The sequence below is a fragment of the Engystomops pustulosus genome, chromosome 5 (assembly GCF_040894005.1).
Source record: "Engystomops pustulosus chromosome 5, aEngPut4.maternal, whole genome shotgun sequence".
NCBI classification, from domain to species: Eukaryota; Metazoa; Chordata; class Amphibia; order Anura; family Leptodactylidae; genus Engystomops; species Engystomops pustulosus.
In genome coordinates this window covers 88,080,248-88,100,086 of record NC_092415.1, presented here as the reverse complement: position 1 = coordinate 88,100,086, position 19,839 = coordinate 88,080,248, and the positions used below count along the sequence as shown (strand labels likewise).

The following is a 19,839-nucleotide window of genomic DNA, read 5'->3' as shown; positions in this document are numbered from 1 at the left end:
AGGAGGGACTGTCCAAAGCCGGGTAAACCACAAAATCTTTAGATTTGGAGGGCTTCACAGAAGCAGACATCCCATACACCGACATAGTAGGAACAAGCACTGCAGTGAGAAGGAGAGTGAACCTGTCTTAAATTTCAAATCTGGTGCCAAAAAGCCACGCCTCCACTAAGGCTCCGACCTCAGCCTAATCCTCCAGTAACCGGCCATCACATGACCGGAACAGCTGGCTGCCATCTCTCCCACATAAACAGGGGAGGTAGAGGATAACCCCACCACAGGGTATCCTTGTGCGTACACGTGTGAGGATTTGCGTCAATGGAGGAATGGAGCAGGCGTCTTACCCCTGTGTGCCCAGAACACCCGATCCCTGCACGACCTCCCTGCAATTCAATTGAGGGGATCCTCCGCAGTCATACAGCAGAAAGAAGTCAGCGGCACACCTGAAGCATTCCCCAGAATCCCCGAAGGAGAGTAAACAAAAACCTGCAGAGGTAGGAGGATGGATCCAAATTAAAGGCGTTCTTCAATGTTGTTTCCTGTCCTGGGGAGCAATCCTCCTTGTGTGCCGCTGTGGAGGCTAGGGGGAAATAGAACCGGTCTTAAACTGAACCAGAATTCATAAGCACAATTATGAAGCTGGTGCAGCACAAGACTAGTGTTGTTGAGCTCTGCACTCTCGAAGCTTGTGATGCATAAATGAATTCCCCCACTGGGTTTTGCGTGTAAGCCCTAAAATATAAACATTATTGGCATATGTGCCAGACTTATAGAGGGAACTGTCCAGCACAACAACCGTTCAAAATTCAGTTCAGGCAAAATATGATATGGTAACTGAAGAGTATGTCACTGCATTCTCTCCCCATGTTTTTACCAAAGGTTTTGAAACAGACCAGAAGTTAACCATTATGGACTTTTCACATGACGTAGCTTGGATTTTAATCAGACCTGAAAAAGCTATTTAACTTCTAGAATTTCTAAAAAAAAAAAGATCAAAAGTAATCACACAAAGTATCAGTAAAACCGATGTTATAGGAAAACATGTGGACACTATTTATCCCTCCAGTGTGTCATGTCAGGCTGATGTTTTGTCCATTTGCAGTGAGCTGAAGATATCTGTTATATTAATAAATACAGCTAGATCTCTTCCTCCTTAATAAACGTAACATTTGTATTCTGGATTAGCTTGCAGAGAAGCACATGATGCATACCAATAAATTCAAGTTCAAAGACAAGTCTCCAGGTAGCGCCACTGCTGAATAACATTATGGCATTGGAGATTATATGCTGGAGAATTATTTTATCTATTGCTCCCTTACTTTCTGTACAGCCTAGGCTTTTTGGAATATAGAGGAATAAAATCAAAGTTCTTATACTCTTTTTCATGTTACAGCAGCTGTGTTCTACAGAAGTTGCCCAAATTTATATTATAGGGCAATTTATATATTGTTTTCAAAATAGTCAATGATAGCAAGACAAAAAGTCTATAGGCCCCATCTACAAAATGGGCCCTATTAGCAGAGTACATGCATAACAGCATATAAGAAATTAATATATAAATAAAAATATTAGTCCTATGTAAAAGCATCATAATCCCGCTCTAAAAAGTGCAAAGTCACTGTTCTAGTCAACACTTTGTAGTGATGTTGGTCCATATTTTCCATTAACTATTAGTAAAATGTATGTTCACCCCCCCCCCCCTTCCCCTGATAGAAGGTTTAGTAATGATCATAGAAGGCTTGTTCCATAGCATAAATTGAAATGACTCTCACCCAGCATCTGATGCAAGTCTAGGCCTGAAGAATGTGACTGTCTGCAGTACACATTTCACCACTGTGTGTCACCAACCACTGTGGGAAGATACATTGTTCTAACAAAGGTTTCAGTATTTCCCCATATTCTTTAAATATCAATCCTCAAATACAGATCAATCTATGGCAGGAGTGTAGCACATTCTCAAGGCTAGGTATAGCAAGTCATTTGTACATTTACTGTAATCGGCCCCTTTCACATACATGTATGCTACACCTCAGCATACGTTCAGCTGAAGAGGTGGAGGGTTAAGTGCTCCTCATCCCTCCCATCTCCATAGGGAGCCATGCAGCCGGCCCTACATTCTGCAAAAGATAGAGCATGCTCTATCTTTTTTCCAGCTTTGGCGCAGTACGGTGTCACGCGTGTGTGCTCACCACACCAAGTCATGCACAATGCACTTCTATGGGGATTGTATGCTAGCTGCCGTTCATACAGATAGCATACAGCTGCCACTTTTGGTCGTGTGAAAGGGGCCTAACTAGTACTGTACAGCAGTGCAGTTACATGAAGTGTAATACTATTAAATCTTTCACGATCTGCAGTTTTAAACATAAATCGTCTAAAAGAAAACAGGTCTCACTTTCTAACCATCCTGCACTTATTGACAAATGTGTTATGTCCAAACATTCCATCAGAAAACTAAGGGCCCTTACAATCCCCTGCCAAACAGCTAACTTTGATGCAGGTAGAATGACCTTTATTGGGACACTTTTACACAGGATGTGTGTTGTATTGCAGTCCCAATCACTTTGATGGAAGTGTTCTGAAGACGTAATCTTTAAGGTGATGGCACATGTGGCGTTTTGAATGCGTTTTTGGCCCGTTTTTAAGCAGTCCATCAAACACCGCATGCGTTAAAAAACGCGTCCGCATGCGGTTTTTGAAAACGCATTTGTTTTTGACAGGTTTGAACAATTATCTTAATTGAAACTGGTCAAAAACGCACACGTTTTTTGACGGACTGCTTAAAAACGGCCAAAAACGTGTTCAAAACGCCACGTGTGCCATCACCCTAAGAAGAAAGCATGTTTGTCTTATTCAGTCCAACTCCTTTAAGCTTTGATCAACTCGAAGTACTATACCCACTCTATTTTTAAATTGGTTATTTGTGAATTTCTTGTACATTTTCTGGGTACTTTATGCCATGAAGGGCTTCAGTGTTTTTATTTTCCACACGTGCGATAGAGCTTGAAACGATATAGTTGTAACCTTTTAGACTCAATAAAAGGTTGTGGTTGTAAATATTTCCAATGTAAATAACAATGTTGGAGAACCCTGTAATTTTTCTATTAAATCTTGGGCACTCTTGCCACAAGAAAATGCAAATACCAAGCCAATATGAAAACTCACTTATTGATGTGGTTTAGTGGTTTGCCAATATAAGTGGCATTACATGGCTTGTTCAGCGCATAAAGTGAAGCATTACCCAAGTGCATAAATGCAAACATAATACCACAAGTGTGCATGCCAGAGGATTTAACATAAACACAATGTGCTTGTAAGGAAAAACGACGGCGTCTCCAGCATCCTGTGTTCAGGAGTCTGTCATTTGCTGGGAACCAAAATATTGGTCCATCTGTTAGAAGGCAGCTGCCTGTTTCCAGAGACTTGCGGAATAAGACACAAACATACGTGTGAAGTAAAACTTCCTTCTTAAAACAGAACAAGAAATGGAGAAAATTGTCACTCGCTTCCAAATCCATAAAATGTATCCATTTTTAACATCTTACTAGCAAGGAAATCTCATAAGAAAGTGATGGCGAACCTATGCCACGGGTGCCAGAGGTGGCACTAAGAGACCTCATTGTGGACACCCAAGCCATTACCCAAGTACTTCTCCTGCAGTCCGAGGCAGCCCAGGAGGTGCCACACTAAATACTATTTTAAAGGAAATCTACCACCAGGATGAAGGTTTGTAAACCAAGCACACTGACATACTGGTGTGCTCCCTATAACAGGACCTGCTCTTCTTTTAAGCTTCTTGAGCCCTTGTTTTTAGGAAAAAAAAAAGTTTTAAAAACTATGCAAATGAGTCTGAGGGGCTCCAGGCTCCATTGATATCTATGGAGCCCAGAGCCCCTAAGGGTTCATTTGCATTTTATTTTAAACCTTTTTTTTTTCGTAAAAACAAGATCCTAATAAGCCAAAAGAAGAGCAGGTCCTGCCAGAGTGGGTACACACCAGTAGGTCAGTGTGCGTGGTTTACAATCCTTCATCCTGGTGGTAGGTGTCCTTTGAAGTCACATTTTTGGCTGCCCAGGACTACTGGAGGAAGAAGGTGTTCACAGAGCTGGATAATAATTATCACCGGAGCTCCTGATCTTTGATTTTTCCTGTTCAGGAGAACCTAGAGGGAAGCTACTACGATAATCTGAATTTCTCCAACAAGTAGGATCCATGGATTAAGTCTCACCCAACACTAAATCCAGGTATACCTAGATTCTCCAAATGAGGAGACGCAACTGAAGCACTAATTTGTAATTTCACATTGTCGTTTTTACCTTTAGGTCACATAGGATTGAGAAGTTATACAATAAAAGAGTAGACCGCTCTGTATCATCAACAAATGGACCCTCTCCCATTGAGAAGGAGTAGGGCAAGAATGTTGGCCCTTTGTCAATGGTAATGGTTAATAGTTATAACTGGTCAAACGGGTTTACAAAATGCAACAGTTAAAGAGGACCTGTCACCCTTAAAATCGGCCAAAACAGACGCAGTAGTGTTACACTGCTAGCGTTCTTGGAAACCTCCAATATGTCCTGCTAACTCCATAAGCTAGCTGTGACTGCAGCACGTCATAGCGTCATACCGCACCCTCATGAATATGCTGGACCGCTTTGAGTGCGGTCCGGCGTTTCTAGTGTGCAGCACAGCAGTGTTTGTTAGGGTGAAGACACACATGGCGTTTTTGGGCCGTTTTTACTAAGTGCGTTTTCAGATCGTTAAAAACGCATTCGTTAAAAAACGCATCCGTTTTTTTAAAACGCAAGCGTTTTTTTGAAAACGCATGCGTTTGTCCGTTTTTCATTGCGCAATTTCGGAAAAACTGACAAAAAGTGATGCGTTTTCAAAAAACGCATGCGTTTTTAAAAAACGGATGCGTTTTTTAACGCATGCGTTTTTAACGATCTGAAAACGCACTTAGTAAAAACGGCCTAAAAACGGCCCAAAAACGCCATGTGTGTCTTCACCCTAAGGGTTTAGGTATATCACATCATGCCAATGTATTGATGGGTATGGTAGATATATTTATGCTTCTCCAAATGTGTTTGCTTCAGATGTCGCATGTATTTAAAAGTCTGTGCCTAAGGCAACATTCACACCGTATGGAAGAAGTTCGCAAAGCAGGTGGCTGTGCGTAATGAAGATACAGTGTGCATGCGCCAGAGGGTGGGGGGTAGAACTTTGAAGCACGCCAAGCACGTGCATTGTTATGCTAAAGACCAAGTGCCGAGCGCCCTTGGTGAGAAGCACAGGAGCGCCAAAGGGTCATTTGCATATTTTTGACGAAACTGCTGATTTCTGTGCCTAAACAAGACAACAACAGCTTACCTACCGCTATGTAAACATATGTTTGGGTCAGAATGACCATTTTCAAATGGTAGATTTTCTTTAAAATTATCAGAAATTCTTGCAAATTGTTACCTGTTTCCATACTGACCATTGTATGACTTGACTGAATATATCAATGTCTGACCTGGACACCCGCGCCTGACCTATTTCTGTGCAATTTATGTGCCTTACAATGTCGAATCCTGTTTTTGCCTCACACTTTGTTCAATAAAAAGAATGATACAAAAAAAAAAAAAAATTATCAGAAATTCTCCTCTTTATTTCTACGGTATTGGTGTACTAAGACGTCTCTGAAAGATTCGCCAGCACTGTCATAGGAGGACAGGGCAGTACAATCATTTTCCATTATCGCACCATCAACCAGGTTTTCATTTTATGAACCACATTTAAAGGGTTTGTCTGTGATGGATAAATTCCAACAAAAACAGCATAAACTACAGTTAAGCATGTCTTTGTACTCCAATCCTGCTAGTCTGTATGCATACAGTCTTGATGTCATATCAAATATACTGCACATGAGCACTGCAGAATGTCACTGGCGGGTGTTTAGCTACAGTCTCTGTACTGTGACAGATAGACAATTGCTGTAAATATGTCCTGGACACCTCCTGTAACCCTTTCCCTGCCAGATGTTTGTGAAAATGTTTCACCTTCATTGGCCAGAGCAATTTTTGCAATTTTGACGTAGAAATAATACCAAAATTACAACGCAAAGTATCATACTAAACTCAATAAAACCTTTTTTTCTAATCGAGGACACAGGGTTTCTTCGTTCATTTCTCGCTCTCCACCTTCAAAAATTTATAACTTTTTCATTTTTTTCGTATACAGAGCTGTGTGAGGGCTTATTTTGTGAGTAACAAGTTTTACTTCTCTGTGGCGTTAATTTATTATTTCATGCCTTGTGCTGGGAAGCAGGAAAAAAAATTCCAAAAAAATGTGTTTGTGTCACGTTCTTGGGGGCTCAGTTTTTGCGACTTTCACTGTCCGCTCCAAATAACAGCTCTGCTTTATTCTTTGGTTCGGTACAATCAGGGTAATAACTTTTTCTGACGCTAATAACTTTTTCATACTATGTTGTACGGATCTGTGTGAGGTGTAATTTTTTGCGAAATGAGCCAACGTTTTCAATGCTACCATTTTGATCCCTTTTTATTCCATTTTTTATATGATGTAAAATGGAGTTATAGACATTGGCACCATCATATAATTTTAATTAAAAGTTTAATAATAATAATATTTCCTACTTAAAATAATAGATGAACATTTGTAGAGTTCATTGTATATGTTCACATTAATAAACCATCATAAAGTCACCAAATCTGAATTTGCATAATTTTAAAATACATTTTTCTCCAAAACTAGGAAAACCAGAGTTTCAGGGGATACCCACACCAGTGTGTTAGTGTGCTTGGTGTACAACACTGCATCCATGTGGTAGATTTCATTTAACTCATTTGTGGATTACAACCAAATATTGCATGGCTTTTGTTAAAGTTACATGAGAGTGGTAGGGGCTGTGAACTGGGACATGTAATATGTAAATGCCAAGTTGTCTTCTTTCAAAAATATATAGGTTTTAGAGATTCAGTTACATCAAAATCCATCATGATAAACCAGGGGCACTTACTCTTAGGCTACATGCACACTGCCGTTGCCCGCCGCACCATAGCACGGCGGGCACACGGCAGTGCGCGGGGAGAGGAGGTGAGCGCAGCTCACTCCCGGCCCTCTCCATAGGAACATATGGGCCACGGCGCCGTAAAACTGGAAAAGATAGACATATCCTATCTTTTCCCGGGCTACGGAGCGGTACGGTGCCGCACATGTACGATGCCATGAGCCCATAGAAGTGTATGGGGGACGTATATCGGTCGTATGTACATCCCCCATACGTGTGTGAATGCAGTCTTAGGTCCAAGGCCCTGTGACTTTTTATATTTGTTATAAATGGACTACTTCCTTCCAAAATTAAAGGGGTGTTCCCACGAAGACAAGTTTCTTATATGTACTCAGGATAACAAAATAACACACTATCTAATTCACTGGTATTAACAAAAATACAGCATTTAAAAGATATAAGTCCGACCTTTCTCTATCAGTCCTGGTGTATACAATTTCAGTTGCCCCTAGACACGACCCAGTAACTTCTGACTTGATGTCTGTCTCTCTCTGACTGTAGCCACAACCCCCTGCAATACAGCACAGTAGTTATGGGAATCACGGCTCTTTATAGTGAGTTGGATCATTAGGCTCCGCTCATTAAGAAGAGCCGGCTCTTCTGGCTCCTGAATGGCTCCCCATTAAATATACAATAGGGAACCACAGGCCAGTCAATCACCAACTTCACACCACTTTTAACCCGATTGTATTGGGTTAAAGGGGACTTGGTGAGGCGGTTAGGGGTGGGTCGTTCACGACCAAGAGCCAGTACTTAGAGGTGCTCATCACTACAGCAAGGAGCTCACTGACACTCACTGATTCACTTCCTGCCAACACCACATCGTGAGCAGAGAGAAGCTGCAAGTTACCAACTACAGGAACATAAGTGATCTGGGGGAAAGGGGAGGCAGGCACATGTCTGTGAGAACAGAGATGTAGCAGAGTGTAAAAGTCTGTGTCTGTCATGCCTCCATGTAATAGGCATCTCATCATCTGTCTCATATCTCCTTCTATGTGTTGGTGTGTTAGTACAATGTCAGAAGCCAGATGAAAGTGTATATATATCTGCACCATGATAATGTAACCACATTGTCACCCTACAGAACTACATGGATCATAATGTGTCTTCTTAGAGAATCCCCGCCCACACCCTGGGATTTTACACTGACAAACCTAGGGAGTGATAGGAGCTAAAACAGCAATAACACTGATTAAAATTGTAAAGGAAGGGGTTAAAATCATCTTTATTGTGCAAACATAGCTAGGGGATTGAGATTTGAGAATTTCCTTTCGTGGGAAAACCCCTTTAAGCCATCCACAGCTTCCTCAGCACTTTCCCCTCACTCTACCTCATGTAATGTCACAATGAGACTGGGAGACGTTGTTTCAGACATGTTTTATCCGTATTTTATACTGCAGCCTCACATTCCAATGTTATTCAATATAGTCATGCACACTGACGTTTTTTTTCCCCCACAGGTCTTATTCCTATCTATATTTGTGGCCTTTCCTTCCTATAGAAGTCTAGTTAGAGCTTTTTGCATATATATATATCTGCTCAAATGTAAATAAGTATAAACCGACCTGAATGGGATGAAAATACCTACTAGTCCAGGTGATAATCATAATGTGACATGCTCAGCCTTTCAAAGGGGGCTTCAGAGACATGGTAACAAAATGGTCTCAGCAAATATGAGCCAGTGATTACCGGAAACCTGCAAACTATGTATATATGTATGAATTATATGTATGTATGGACACTCCATGGGTCCAGTCACAGATCTCAGCCATGTTACAATAATCTTAAACTTGTCTGATAACAGGAGCACAAGGCCAGTCTCAGGTGCTCTTTGCATGCGCCCTCATAATCCACCTTGTCGTCATTTGCTGTAGATTATATAGTGACTATAAAGCACTGCTGCTGCATTATTACATGCATGCTGCCTCGTATGCTACACGTACTAGAAGGGGACGAGCGGCGCACAAGCAGTTAACAGGCCAGGACTCGGCGCAGTGTTTCCTCACATAACTACTGAGGGATTTCCAAACGTTTCACAATATCCCCGTCACTTCCGTGTAGAGCCCCGTTCAGAGGGCGGACCAGTGCGTTTCCCCAGACTACTGCATGACGCCCTCTATCGTCTACACGAGGTGCCCAGGCACTTACGTCACAGCACAGGTTCTGTTACCGGACAGCCGTGGTCGGGTCATCCCGCGCTAAGTGTTGCCCGGACACCCGGGAAGCTCTCCGCCGCATGGCTTAATCAGTCAGACGTAATCTCCCAGTCAGGCTTAGGGAACCTAGGAATCCTCCCCCGCCATCTCCCCATAGCAACAGTAGCTACAGCGGGGCCACCCCCTGCCTGACGCAGGAGGCCATGAATGTCAGCAGTAGTCACAACAAGTCCCCTTCCGCTCACAAACTTAACCCTTGCAAGGGCTGTGCGGTCACTGCTTGTAAATAGTGTATCTGACATCAAAAAGAAAAAACAAATCATCGAGATGTTACCGATTACAAAGACAATCTGTAGTACACATGGGATAGGCAATACGAGTCATACAAATGTCATGGGGACAGAGGCAAGTGACTGAGTGACTCCGGAGAGAGGTCCTCCATTGTATGCCCTCTGGTAATCACAGCTAATAACCATTCCTGCACTAAGTGTCTCCACAAAGCCCTGTGCTGTCTAAAGCAGTGCTCCCCAACCTTTTTGTATCCAGTGACTTTCCAAAAAAAGTACCCTGTATCTAACCCCAACCCATATAATATGCCATTCCTGCAGCCCCCAAACTAAAATGCCCTCTTGTCCGTAGCCCCCTTTACACAATGTCCCCTTGTCTTTCGCCTTTTCACTGCAAGGAAAATACAGGTGGCCCCCTACTTAAGTACGCCCGACTTACATACGACCACTAGTTACAAACGGACCTCTAGATATTGGTAATTTACTGTACTTTAGCCCTAGGCTACAATAAGGAGCTATAACAGTTATTAAATGCGTCTGCAATTAAGCTTTATTATTAATCCTGGTTCTTATGACAACCCAACATTTTTAAAATCCAATCGTCGTAGAGACCAAAACATTTTTGACTGGGGTTACAATTAAAAATACAGTTCCGACTTACATACAAATTCAACTTTTCTTGTACTACCTGTACGTACCACATATTCTTGAGTACAGGCAGTCCCCGGGTTACGTACAAGATAGGGTCCAGAGGTTTGTTCTTAAGTTGAATTTGTATGCAAGTTAAAACTGTATATTTTGTAGATCCAGACAAAAATTTTGTCCCCAGTGACAATTGGAGTTTAACCATTTTTTGCTGTAATGGGACCAAGGATTATCAATAAAGCTTCATTACAGACACCTTACAGCTGATTATTGCAGTCTGGGACTATAGTAAAGCATTCAGAAAGTTTCACCAGAGGTCAAAGGGGTCTGTCTGTAACTATGGGTTGTCTGTAAGTCGGGTGTCCTTAAGTAGGGGACCGCCTGTATAAGCAGAGACATCTAATTATATTGCAAAATAAACTGGGAAATTTATTGACTTTAGTATTAGCCTAGGGTAGGAAAAGTAATCGCGACTCATTAACCCATTTCACTGCCAGGTATTTCTGGAAATTTTGACGCATTATCAGCCAGAGCAATTTTTTTTACATAAACCCGAACAAACCATATATTTTCAGAAAGCAGACACTTGCCCCATTTTAAAAATTGCATTAAAGAGTTTATAGACATAGGCACCTTCATGCGATTTTGATTCAAAGTGTAAAATTTTATAAAACATTTATAAAATTTGACTTTGATGGCAAAAAAGTGTGCTCCAAACAGAAAAGATTTACCTGCACATCTCCTTAATGTAATAGATGAACATGTGTAGAGTTCACAGATACCTCGGCATGCTCTACTAGGCCCCTTTCACACACAAGTTAACTGCCATTGCACTCTGTCCCATTATTTTCAATGGGCTGCGTTTTTCACGCCCCATTCAAGTCTATGGAGACGCATTAAAAACGCAGTTGCACTTGCAAGAATTTAAATGGAAGGGTTGTTAGGGGATGTGAAAAAAGGCAGGAAGTGGCATGTGGGTGCCAATTAAAGGACACCTGTCATCAGGTCTCTGTCACTATTTCTGTCACTACTACCTGTTGGAGCAGCTCACAAGGATCCCATCCCAGCCTTTATCTAGTCAATTCATACATTAATCATTATAAAATCATCTATTCTTTATTATGTAAATGAGTCTGGTCACATGGTCAGAGGCAGTGATGTCACCCCTGTTACCCTTCCCCTCTCCTCCACCTGCTCATGTCTGTGTGTAATGTATAGTAAAGCATTGCTAGTGTGTGTGCTGCATCTGCTGACATGCTGCATCCTCTTAATACATCCTGGAGCTGTTGTATCTCTCCTATACACACACACACACACACAGGCTGCAGGGGGCGCCAGCACCAGGAAGCACATGGAGCAGCAATTACATCAGTATACAGCCTCGCATCATTATACAGGCTGTCAGTCAAGCACTGGCGGTGTGGCTGTGCCTCCCACTCATGAATAAGCTGGACAGCTTGAATATGCTAATGACTCATTGGACATTTCACAGGTCATTTGCATACAGCTTTAGGACCTCATTGCTTAGGTTTACAGGCATGTAGAGGGACAATGAAGGGATAGAGGCAACACTTTCTAATGGCAGTTTATGAAAATATATTTAGTTTAGGGGGGTTATTTTGCATGACGGGTTCTCTTTAAAGACTCATGTACCAGCTACAGAACTGTAAACACCAGCGGCAGGGGAGAGGAGAACTGCTGTGGGGGAACATGGAGAGGTAACTGTTGATAGTTAGCATCTCTCCACTATGGCTCAGAAAAGGTGTTGGAATTCAGAACCCCTTTAAACTAAATGTACATTTTGTTTAAACTCTTTATATACCAAAACATTTCCAAATAGAAAGTTACAGACAACATACAAATGGCCACTTGTAAACGACCCATAATAACCAAATAAAAGTAGATCTTAACATATGTTTGGATGAAGCCTGTAAAATGGACCCATATATTGGATTGCAGAGGACAGAGTCTTTGAATTATACAGAAATATGATGAAAGAAGTCCATGTACACTTATTTTACTTTTTTTTGCAATCTTCAAAGTTTGTCATGTGTTTCTTCAGTATTCCCTAAGTTATCACTCCATTACAGAAGTGAAAATTGTGACTTTTGTGAATAAGAGTCGCAAAAAAGTATATATATCAAATTTGGCGCAAATACATACCTGCTTTTGCCAGGCTTGAAGTGGTTTGCAACTTTGGTGTACTTTTTTGTGACTTTTGTTAAAAAAGTCGCAAATTCTTTAAAGGAAACCTACCACTGCTAATGGTAGGTATTAGCTGTAAACACCGTATGGCACAGTATGGCAGTATATGGGGATTTTCCTCCTAATTCATTACAATGTGCTATCAGCACATTGTAATGAAGGGGTTAAAACGAAATAGCCTCGGGTCTTCGGAAGACCCGAGGCTACCATGGAGACGGATGTCCGCTCCCCGATGACGTCACGGGGAGCGGCGATCACAGGTAAGATGGTGGCGCCCATGCGCCGCTATCTTTTTGAGGCTGCCGGCAGCTTTGCTATGCACTGCATAGCGGCACTGCTATGAGCCCGTGAGCCCTCTCCATGCAGCGCAGCTGGACCGCCGCTGTGAATACACGGTGGACGGTCGCGAACCGGTTAAAGACCCAAGCCCAGATGTATTTAAATGGCAAAACTCCTAAGACACATCTGACCAGTAGAAGAGCAGAAGAAAAAGAAAGCCAAGAGCACAAAGAAAAAACTAAGATACTTGTGCCCCATTGTCTCACAGATAACTAAACAGAAGTGCAAACCCCCCCAAAAAAACAGGTCCTAAAGGGATTAACCAATTCACAATTTCCATACGACTACATACGTCCTATTACTTTGGAAAACTGTGCACATTAAGGCCCCTTCTACACTCCCGAATGTGCTGATATGAACTCGCATCACATTCGCAACACGTGCTGCTTGGATCACACGGCCGGAACACTGCAAACCGGAACTGAACTCAGGATGTCAGTTCATTTCCAGTTTTCAGTGTTCGGGCCGTGCGATCCGAGCAGCACGCGTTGCGAGTGTGATGCGAGTGTAGAAGGGGCCTAAGGGGCATTGTAGTGCTTAGTTGCAGTTTGCACCACATTTATTACTGCAATTTGACACAACTGTGATGCAACAGCATGAAGAAAAGTGCACCAAAGTACAACTGTGCACAAGTCCTGAAAACAGACCAGATTTACTAAGTATCTGTGCTACTGGTGGATTGTCTGGTGCAAACTACACATGAGCGAGGCAAACTGCACAGAGGCAGATTGCACCAGTTTTCATATATTTGGGCCACTGTGATGCTGGATGATTAATTTGGCGCAATACAAGGCTGGCAAATCGAGCTTTGCACCTCCTATTAGTTAATGCACCACAATATTCTGGCACATCAACTGAATTTTTTGGTGCACTAGTTATTTTGTAGTGCAACCATTACCGAGGACATGTCCCTTTTTCAGAGGAGTCAGAAAACATCACCTTCATTTCAGGTGAAAATTGATCATTTCTGGCATCTTCACTTATGTATATTTCACAGCGCCATGGACTTCTATCGGAGGGCAGAGTCGCAAACACAGCCTAGAATAGGACCTGTTTTCAGCATTACTTGTAAGGCTCAATACATGGAGCCTTGAGACAGAAGCAAAGAAAGGCAGTAAGTAAAAAAAACAACCGTGTGTATGAGGGCTAAGGCTACATGCATAACATTGTTTTGGTCTTTTCTTTTGCAGATGGCACACTCACTTGCATGTTTATTTAAATTGACCTATGCACATGAATGTGTTTTATATGGATCCCTGTGGAGGCTGCAGAAAACACAGAGCAGACCCTATTCCTAGCATGAGCCCCTTCCCATACAATGTGAAAAATCTGTGTGCTATAGGTATTTGTGGATCAGTTTATAGGTAACACACTCATGTGACCCTTCAAAAGGTTAGAAGAATCCAAGCTTTTGTTTTACTTTTTTTGTGGATTCGGAAAAATGGATTACATACAATTGTCACACAGACCTTTTCTGGGAAAGTATACAAAGTTTTTCAGGATGGTATAAGGATAACCACGCCTCTTTTAGCTACCTTGTAAGGCAGTTCCCTTGACAACAAGCATGACCTTCAGGAAGGCTTATGACATGATGCAGGATTAAAACCAAACCAGTATATCTATTCCAGAAGGAACAGACTCCCAACTGTAGACAGCTCTGTTTCAACCTGATTGGGTCTCTTCAGTACAGTGTAGGGAACTGGTTTGGCTGGTTGAGAGGCTTGTGACTAGGGTCGGGAAGTAAGAGTTCTCCTTACGGAGCCAATTAAGGCTGCCGTGTAGCCATGTGGAGTCTTATAGCCATGGATGCTTCACTAGGGGATTCTGGGAAAATATGCAAAGTTTCCAGGATGGGATAAGGAAAACCATGCCTCTGTTAGCTACCATGTAAGGCAGCTCCCTTGGCATCAAGCATGGCCTTCAGGAAGCCTCATGGCATGATGCAGAATTAAAACCAAACCAGTATATCTATTCCAGAAGGAAAAGCCGCCCAATTGTAGACAGCAATGTTTCGACCTGGTTGGGTCTCTTACGTGTGCCCGCCATGCTACGGTACTGTGGGCACACGTGTTTGAATGTAGCCTTACAAGGTAGCTAAAACAAGCGTGGTTTACCTTATCAGTTTGCATATTTGCATATTTTCCCAGAATCCCCTAGTGGGGCATCCATGGCTACAACTCCACACACCTACATGGCGGCCTTAATTGGCAGTCTCCGTAAGGAGAACTCTTACTTTCTGACACAGACCTTTTCTGCAGACATATGACTCGGCAACAGATTAAACAACAATGATGATATATGGACCCAAAAATAAAAAAATTTAAATGAGCAATGACAGTAAATGATAGGGAACCTTTCAACAACATTTTCACCACTAAATTAACAGCACCAAGAGGTGGGGCATGAAATATCCTTTTTAGGGTTTCCTCCTTGGGACATTTGCCTATAAAATAAATGAAAATAGTCTCAGAAGTCACTTTGCTTACACACAGTGATCACTAAGCTTATGGTGTTGTGTTTGAGATGAGAATTATATACTTTTAAAACATGCCAGTATTATGGATCTTATAGAATCAGAGATACTTCAAGTTAAAATTTAATCTTTATCTGCAGCATAAACTTAATTTTTTTTCTGGTATAATAATCTACAGTTTTTAAATTTCACAGCTCCACCGTCCATCAACATTTCTGAAATATTTAGCATCTTTGTGAAAAAGAGACAAGGTGCGGCAGCTGTTTAGACTTTTGTCATGTCAAGCCAGTCCCATCATGCTTTATTTCTATGGAAAGTACCTAGTGTTCATGGGATAGTCATAGTGAAAGAGCAAGCTAGTTCCTCCTGTTAAACAGCTGTGCTGGCTAACTTAAAAGTAAAGTTTGGAAGCAAGCTGGAGCCTTTTCAGACTTATACATAAATAGCATTTTCAGATAAACTCACTTTCACCCTCCAAACTATGTGCATGGATCTAGGAAATGTTTCCTAGGAAATCTACTGTCAAAATCAAGCATGATAAACCAGGAGCACTTATTCAGGCACTGTGATTGTGGTAATTTGTTATTCATGGCCTCCTTCCTTCTAAAATCAACCTTTAAAAGGGTTTTTAATTTTTTAAATTTAGGAGCCAGTCTGGGGAGGGACTTTTAAAAACAAACCAGTACTCACCTCCTCCGTAGCTACCGGTTATACAGCGCTGGGAATAGGGACGGGTGGGGATGGCCGGCCCGAAGCCAAACTCAGCAGAGCTTTCATGTCCCTGTAAACAAACAGGGGCATTGACCAGCAAGACGGCGGTGCGGCCCACCGGTAGCGACGGAGGAGGAGAGTACAGATTTGTATATTTAAAAATCCATCCTCAGTCCAGATCCAGAATTTTATTAACAATTGGAAAACCCCTTTTAAAATTATGATAATGAGCCAGAAAGGCTCTGGGGGGCATGGAGCCACAGATTTAAAGACTGTTACAGTGTGCAAGAAGCAAGATGTTGAAAAAAAACTACTATGTTTTAAAACGTTCAAAAACACTTATTACATTTATTAAATTAATTACTTAAAAATTAAAAAGGTAATTAAAGCTTTTTCATGCATGGTCATAAAGGAGACTGCCATACACCTAATAAACTATAATAACAATAAATGGATTTCCTATTCATGATGAGATGGGGATAACTAATTAAAAACACAGTTACAGATTTTCTATAATAATACATACACCATTAATGAGAAAGAGGCTCCAGTTTCATGGCTCACTGGGGTTCCCAAGATTGTGGGAGTCGCACTAGTCAGATCCTCAATGATCCCCTTGCTATCCCCTATCCTGTGAATAGGGGATAACTTAAAACCTGGGAAATCCTATTTGAATTACTGATGCCAGTCAGACAGGAAAAAGAAAACTACTAGATCACACTGGGGGAGGGGGTTGATTGGTGAGCAATGTACTAGGAAGCTGGAAAAAAATGCAAATGCAGTGAAGTTAATGTAAAAACACATTTGCACCATTTTCTTGTGTTTTTACAGCTTTTGTTGTGCTCTCCAAATGATACTCCCCTTCTCTGGGTCTGATCATGAAGATACCACATTTATATGGGCTTTATTATGTTTTAATTTCGATAATTAATTTTCCTAGGACTTTAGAAAAAGTTGGAAAAGAGCTGCAAACTAAAGCAAGTTAGGACCTGCTTCATTGTCTGGGGATGTGTGAATGAAAAAATTGGATAGAACACGTCCACATTTCACGTTTGTGTGCACAAGTCCTAAAACTGTGATGCAGTCCATAAAAGCAGCATGTGCCGATTCTCAGCCTTGAAAAAAGTTTTCTTCTTTCTTAGACAGCTATGTCACATCCTTGTAGCATTCATTTTTATGGATGCTCATAAACTGTGGTCTATGGTGTGCCGGCGCTTGATGTAAATCCAGCCCTCCTGCACTCACCAGGCTTGGGTTCCATTCGCTGCCGATATGAGTAGTCTCCACCACTCTGCATTATGGAATTGTTTCCCACTGAAGTAAATAGGAATTAAAGACATAAACTATATTGTTTCTGAAGCTCTCAATGTTAGGCCTCATGCACACGACCGTATGGCCTTTTCTGTTCTGTGTATATGGCTGTATTATGGCTCTAAATGTGGGCTGGTAAATGATGGATGGCTGAAAGAATGCACCTCCCACTGGTTCTGGATAATGCACATACATACATATTATATATATATATTATATATATACAGCAGCATACGGTGCACAGCCGTATGCAGCATTTATTTAGCCCGTATTTTATACGTTCCAATTGACTTCTATGGGCCGTATGCTCTATATTTTTATACGTCCCGCTCATGGTACGGTGGACAATAAAGCAATGTACATGCATTGTAATGTAAACGGACATATATACTGCTGTTTTAATACTTTCTCTACACATTTGTTTCATGGGGCCTTAGATGAATTTGACCTGCTATACTGTTTCCATAAGTTTTATTCACCTTTCTGGGAGTTACATAAACAGAGAAGAGCCACATGAAAATAATCCTTTAATAATAAGTTGTGACAAAATAGATGTACACAAATCCCAGGATATTGATCTAATACAGTCTGAAATATTTGGCAGTTGGTGTACATTGAGGCTTTGACTTCTGCCAGTTTTCAGTAAAAAAACAACAACATGCTCAATTTTCTATAAAAATAGTTGTTTGGTTTCCCCCAAGGATTTTCCTCCATTTCTTACATTTATATAAACAAAACATTTTTCTATATACAGGCAGTTCCCAGGTTACGTACAAGTTAGGTTCTGAAGGTTTTTGTTGTTATAAGTCAAAATTGTATATTTTATACCCCAGACAGAATTTTGTTGGTCTCTGTGACAATTAGATTGTCATAAGAACCAGGATTAACAATAAAGCTTAATTGCAGACACATTTGATAACTGTTATTGCTGTTTATTTTAGCCTAAAGCTAAAGTACAGTTAATTACCTATGGAGAGGGAAGGGGTGAGGAGCTTTCACCCCTCCATCTGTGCAGCTGAACATTCGTGGAAACGCAGCCTTAGGGTGCGTTCACACGTTGCAGTTAAAACTGCATCGCAATCAGCTTTGAGGTGGTTTTAGGTGAATTTTTGTCAATTGAACAGGTGGAAGACATGAACTGAACGAGTGAATTTGATTTTGAAGGGGAAAACTGCTCCACAAATGTCATTCACTCGTTCAGTTCATGTCTTTCACCTGTTCAATTGACAAAACTGCACCTAAAACCACCTCAAAGCTGATTGTGATGCAGTTTTAACTGCAACGTGTGAACGCACCCTTAGGTTTACAGAGGTTACTGTACTTCCCTGTTGATCAAACCGGTTAAATCAGCTATGGAAAGAATACTACAAAACTTTAGGTGCATAATGTACCATTAGGACATGTACTGATGTGAAAGATTCACAACAGATTTTTCACTTAGAAAATCAATACCAAATGACATTGGCAAGCTAGAAAAATTGGGTTTTCCAAGCTTTGTCTACATGCAGTGGAAAATATGGCAATCTCCATTCACTGCTTCACCGTGCCATTAGGTTTCAGATTTGCCATGGAGATCACCCATTTCAACTGCAGTAAAATTAATGTGAAAAAAGGTTGAGCTGCATCTGTACTTCCTTTTTAAAGGTTGGAACAATAAAAGCTCATATGAGTGGTGGGAAAAGACTCGAAAGTTACACACTACCAAAAAACAAAATCCTACGTCTCTTGAGTCCAATGTATTCATGAGGAGGCTTCTTTGTAATGAAGAATAAAAGCAGCCTGTCATCCAATGTCAGAGTGCTCTCTTCCTGAATATACCAGACTCAAACTATAGTATAGCTCTCCAAGCAGCCAAACTGATTTACATTGTTTAGGAATTGTGAGTAATAAAGTATGTACCTGTCACTGGAATATACTGCACTTATATAGGAGAGCATGTTAAGTTGATGATTCTACTTAGGTCACGTCATCTTGTAAATTAGAATTCATCAAAGATTACTCAAGATGTCTGCTCTAGTATTTTTGAGGTGTAAATTGGTATCTAGGGAAGACAATGTAGAGTCCACCAGATAAATGTTTAATAGGGTATATGTTTGGGAAGGCCAAACACAAACATACAATTCAGTTTATATGCCTTGGTTAGGGATTCTGGGAAGGAAATATGCAAATAGTTTTACGGGATTGGATAAGAAAAACTTTAACTATGCACTACCTTGAAAGGCAGCACCCTTCACATGACTAAAAAAAATAATTATAACATGTGGGAAATTGGTATCTTTTCGTTGAATGAGATTTTGGGAAAAAATGTGTTTCTGCGATAGTTGCAGCTAGTCACTTTCAAGACAATTTTCAAGGTCAAGGCATTACTGAAAGCCAAATAAATTTCACTCAAAATATTAAGCCTCAGCCTAGTCTTAATCCAATGGATTGATCCCTGTGGATACTAGCAGGCCTTTGCCATCCACAATGACACATAAGAGCTGTCAGGAAAGTAAAGCACCACTTGTTGGATGCAAGGTGTAAAGCAGACACAAAAAGATACAGGTTACAGAATGGAAATATTACCGCTCATCGTTTACAGTTGAAGAGACATCATGGGCTGAGACTGTTTTGTTTATAAAACCATCTTTATCATTATTAAACAAT

The 19,839-nt window shown here is 41.1% G+C and overlaps 1 protein-coding gene across 8 annotated transcripts in view; it reads right to left on the bottom strand.

Moving 5' to 3' along the window:
- The window catches only part of HIVEP1 (HIVEP zinc finger 1), a 121,835-nt gene that overhangs the window by 75,645 nt on the left and 26,351 nt on the right, over positions 1-19,839 (bottom strand). The window contains exon 1 of one of the 8 annotated variants that reach the window (XM_072152602.1): positions 9,215-9,411. The exons of 6 other annotated variants lie outside the window; for them this stretch is intronic. The gene's annotated coding sequence lies outside the window, so the exon portion shown is untranslated. Of the gene's footprint in view, positions 1-9,009; positions 9,186-9,214; positions 9,412-19,839 lie in introns of those variants that run through there. One more of the 8 variants, XM_072152604.1, reaches the window with a different exon arrangement.